The sequence below is a fragment of the Malania oleifera genome, chromosome 1 (genome assembly GCF_029873635.1).
Source record: "Malania oleifera isolate guangnan ecotype guangnan chromosome 1, ASM2987363v1, whole genome shotgun sequence".
NCBI lineage: Eukaryota > Viridiplantae > Streptophyta > Magnoliopsida > Santalales > Ximeniaceae > Malania > Malania oleifera.
In genome coordinates this window covers 11,091,567-11,096,778 of record NC_080417.1, presented here as the reverse complement: position 1 = coordinate 11,096,778, position 5,212 = coordinate 11,091,567, and the positions used below count along the sequence as shown (strand labels likewise).

Sequence of the window (5,212 nt, the reverse complement as noted above, 5' to 3'; positions counted from 1 at the left end):
TGGAATCCTGGTTCCCCTACCGACATTTCTATTAGAGCAGATTTTTCATGAGAATGGCTTAGGCACTGCTCCTAAGAAAAGGTAATTTTTCTCAATTTTCTCAATTTCGCTGTTAATATGCAGTTAAATCGACGAACGGACACCACCACGGGGTCCTAGTCGTCGTCGTTATCATTTTGGCGTAGGTAATTTTTCAATTAGAGTTTTCTAGGCCCTACTCCAAAGTATGAGTGGGATTTGAGAATTTGGCTAAATTTAAGGATATTGTTATTTATTTAGGAATTATGGCCCTAGGAAATATTTAAATAATATTTTATTCAAAAATAATTTATTGGAACTGGGAATTTAATTTCAGGGTCCGGGTGAGCGTCGCAGGTATTTTTCAGAGTCACTATTGGCGTAGTTCAAGAAACTAGGTAAAGGGAAAAATATATATTAAATCAGAATTTTTATGAATTTAATGGAAAAATAAATTGTGTTATATGTACGTGTATATGTTTCATTATGGGTAAAATGCCAACTGTTTAAATTATATTTTTTTTCGAGTTTAGGGCTGCTTATTAGATATGTATGTGTGAAAATGATCTGATGAAAGTGGAAAAATATTTTCAGAATATTTAAGTAAGAAATGAAAGGTATTTTCAGTATATAAACATTATATGTTGGTTGGCTTATTTTATAGACAGAGGGAACCTACTTGTATGGGCAGGTAGAATTCCCTGTCCTTAGGGCCTGTGCCGGTAAACTATTGTTGAATGCGTGAGTACGAAATCAATTTAACACTTGAGGGCTTACTGAGTAAGGTGAGTGCTCTGGTATGTTTTAATTGTGACCTTAGGGTTACTTAAGTATCAGAGCAGAGGAGTGCTACTTGTATGGGCGGGTAATCACCCCTATTCTCGGGTAATCTCATGAGTTAAACATTTGCATGTGTTTGATTAGGATCAGGGAATGATTTTGGAAATTATGTTAAGGATTTTCAAATGTTAAATATTATGTTATATATAAACTAATGTTGGCCACACACTTTTTTAATATATGGTTTCTTCCCTTACTGAGAAGTGTCTCACCCAAATATGAATTTATCTTTTTCAGGATTTCCTTGAGATCAAGCTTTGAAAGCTCGAGGGTTTTTATAGCATTATCGGGAAATAGAAAAAGAAAATGATATATTTCTATGTTAATTTTTGGGAATGTAAATATTTAAGTTTTATGTCTTTATGTTTTAAGGCTATTGAGTAAGGAATGATTGTGAAAATACTGAATTGTTTTGGAGATAAATGTAATTATGGAAATGTAGGTGATTGATAATTTATTATGAATTATAGTTAGAATTAGTAAACTCTGGTATTATGTTATATGGAGATTATGATTATGTTTTCCACTGCGTAGGTTATGTTAATTATGGATTATTAGGTATAACGTGCCGAACCCGAGATTAAGGATTCGGTGCGTTACACCAACTCCCTATGATCACGGAGCTCTATCACCTGGTCTATCCCTATTCCTTGAAAAATTTAGATAATTTGGGTGAGACACATCTCAGTAAGAAGGAATAAATTATTTACAGTGTGTGGCCATATGAGTTTAGTTATAATACACTTTACTTTTCAAATCATTGTTTCATCTGAGAAAGTACACTGATATACACATTCTCATAATCATATAGATATACAACACAAGCTTTTATAAGCTTTAAAACCATTCCTAAAATTTAATGATTTTCAACACATAATTATCCACGAAGTTCCTGAGAATAGGGAAGATTACCCGCCCATACAGGTAGCCTTCCTCTGCCCTAACACGTTATGCAGTCAGGTATGACCACATCTGATACCTATGAGGGCACTCACCTTACTCAGTAAGCCCTCAAGCAGAGAGTTTCACTTTACCTCAATTATTTATTTTATAACACACACTCTTTCATTTCTCATAATCATTTCCCATTCTAACTCATTACATATCTATGTATACATAAATTCACATTTATGTACTTTACATAATACAATAGATCACATAATTCCAATTCTCAACACATTCACGATTTCCATACTGAGCATACCTCCCTAGGGGTGAGCAAATGGTCGGTTCGGCCAAATTCGGTTAATTAACTGAATTAACTAAAATTTTCGGTTAAAGAATACTGTTAACCGAACCGATCGAACCATTGGGCCAAACCGAACCGAACCCGACCGAATTTTTTTTCAGGTAATTTGGTTAACTGATTTTAACCAAAAGGCAGGTTCATGTATTAAGGCTAGGAAAGAAGTTCTTCAAAGAATGCTTGGCATAAAAGCTTGTGGCACTATCCTCATCAAGTTAAACTTTAATTTCCTTGATAATTTCAAAGCCAAAATCAAAAATAACTTTCTTTATCTCATCCATGTAGTTACCCAATAATCCTTCAGGTTTTATCATGGTTAATGTTTTTTCCTTCTCTATACTTCCATTGCTTGAAGATCTGACAGTGAGAGAGAAGGAAAACAGAAGGAAGAAAACCAAAATCAATGGCACGAGTTGATTGAAGCATAGAGTCATCTCCTTTTTTTAAACTCATAGAGAGAGAGAGAGAGAGAGAGAGAGAGATGGGGCATGAGGGGCTAGCGCCGGAGTACAGACCCTTCATCTACATAACGTGCTTCCGGTTCAACCGCGAAGCTGTATACTCGATGACCAGCACAAATTCTTCTTCCAAGTTGGTGGGTTCTTTCTGGGACCCAAAATTTGAACTGAACTCATTAAGTTGCATAGGGTTTTACTCAGAGAGAGAGAGGGGGGGGGATAGGGAGAGAATGGTGAAGTTTCTGAAGCCAAACAAGGCGGTGGTCCTCCTCCAAGGCGACTACGCCGGCCACAAAGCAGTGATCATCCGATCGTTCAACGATGGCACCTGTGACCGTCCATACGAGCACTATTTGGTTGTCGGGATAGCCAAGTACCCGAAGAAGGTGATCTGCAGACTGCAAGGACTCCGCCAAGAAGATTGCGAAGAAGTCCCGCGTGAAGGCCTTCATCAAGCTGGTGAACTACAACCATGTTATGCCTATGCAGTACACCCTCGACGTCGATCTCAAGGAGATCGTCACGCTTGAAACCCTTCCGTCCCGCGACAAGAAGGTCACGGCCACCAAAGAAACAAAGGCCAAGCTCGAGGAGAGATTCAAGACCGGCAAAAACAGGTGGTTCTTCACCAAGCTCTGGTTTTGAGTATCCTTATTAAATCGGTTAATTGGTTAACCGAATTAATATTTTCTATTCACTGAACTGAGACCTGATTCACCGAAATGTTGGAAGGTATAACCGAACCGAACCCACCAATTTCGGTCGGTTAATTCAGGTTTCCCCGAATTATGCTCACCCCTATACCTCCCCAACGGCATCAGTAGGAATTTCACCACACAATTTCCATACAGAGCATACCTCCCCAATGGCATCAGTAGGAACTTCACCACATAATCTCCCTACTGAGCATACTTCCCCAACAACATCAGTAAGAACTTCACCACATAATTTCCATACTAAGCATACCTCCCCAACGGCATCAGTAGGAACTTCACTACACAATCTCCCTACTGAGCATACCTCCCTAACGACATCATTAGGAACTTCACACACACACAATCTCCATACTGAGCATACCTCCCCATCGGCATCAGTGGGAAAGGAATACCACCTACCTGCAATTATTATGCGTTATTGACATATCATCAATTATATATCAGTATATCTCAATTCATTTCAACATAAATGTTCTCATCATTTCCTGTGCACATTTCACATCTCATAATAATGTATATCATGTTTCACGTATTTCAACATTTCTTAAAATACTCATATCAGTAATTCACAAAATCTCATTTTTTTTAGGCAAAACATTTCTACTTCACATATATATATCATATTTCATTATTTTTTACTAATCACATCAATAATTCTCATTTCAATATTTTCTCAGAAAATACTCATCGTTATATTTCACATTTTTCAACATACATCGTATGCCATATAGTTTTCATTTATTATTCATAAAATATTAATTTCACACTCCAAAATATCATAATTTAAAATTACTCAAATGCTACACAATTTTATCTAATATTTATATCATAATAATTTTCAGACAAAATACCATATGCTCATATTCACATACTAATTCAAATAGTAATTCTAAAAATACTGTTATAATTTAATCTACTTACTTGGCTTATTGAGAGTCTCGTTAGAACCCTAAATCCCACGCCCTTGGCGCTTGAAACTCAACTCCTGCAATTCACATTTTCCCTAGATTAATTAACTCATTTCCCCAAAATAATACCCATCTAGCCTTCCCTAGGCTCCATGTACTCCAAATTAACATTCAAACCAATAGTTGATACTCCTACTTAATTTTCTGAATTTTGCCTGCGGGTCCCAAAATTACATCTGCAACACTCACCCAGACCCTAAATTTCAAAAATTCTACTTCAACTCTAAATGCTCAACATTTTAGCATTTCTAAATTAATTATAATTAATTAAAAATAAGCCCCTTAATAACCCCCGTACCCCAAATTTGGGGTTTTACCCACGACGACCCCACGAGAATTCTGTCCTACTAGACTTGTAAAGAATCATCTCTAGATTCTCGTGGTGGTCTCTGTTTGTCAATCAGGCTTATAATTTGTAAGAAATTAAAGAAAAAGGAGAAATTGGCTTACCCCAGGAGATACGTCTACGTCGCTCCTACCACCGATCCACTCAGGTAGAAATGATGGCAGCGGAGAATGGAGTTTAACGGTATCTTTTGATTCTTGATCGGGCGAGAATCAGTCACATAACTAAGGAGAGAAGGAGAGAAAACAAGAGCAAAGAGAGAGAGAGAGAGAGTTCAGAGAACCTGAGGGGGGGCTTTGGCGCAGAGAAGGAATTCACCTGAGGCTTTTTACTTCAGGTGAATGGTTATATATAATAATAATAATAATAATAATAATAATAATAATAATAATAATAATAATAATAATAATAATAATAATAATAATAAATATTAATAATAATATATTTTATTAATAAAAATAAAAATAAATTTTAATTATTTTTTATATTTTTTTTAAATCTGATTAATTAATTAATTAATTAATTAATTTTTTGAATCACCCCACTAATCTTGTATAATCATTTTTAGGATTATTACAGTGGCCGTTTTCAAATGGACAGAACCAATACTTCCTCACCTT

The 5,212-nt window shown here is 35.8% G+C and overlaps 1 pseudogene; it reads left to right on the top strand.

Annotated features, from left to right (window-relative positions):
* The first annotated feature begins 2,792 nt into the window (after positions 1-2,792).
* LOC131152547 (large ribosomal subunit protein eL27y-like) lies at positions 2,793-3,207 on the top strand (annotated as a pseudogene).
* The last annotated feature ends 2,005 nt before the right edge of the window (positions 3,208-5,212 follow it).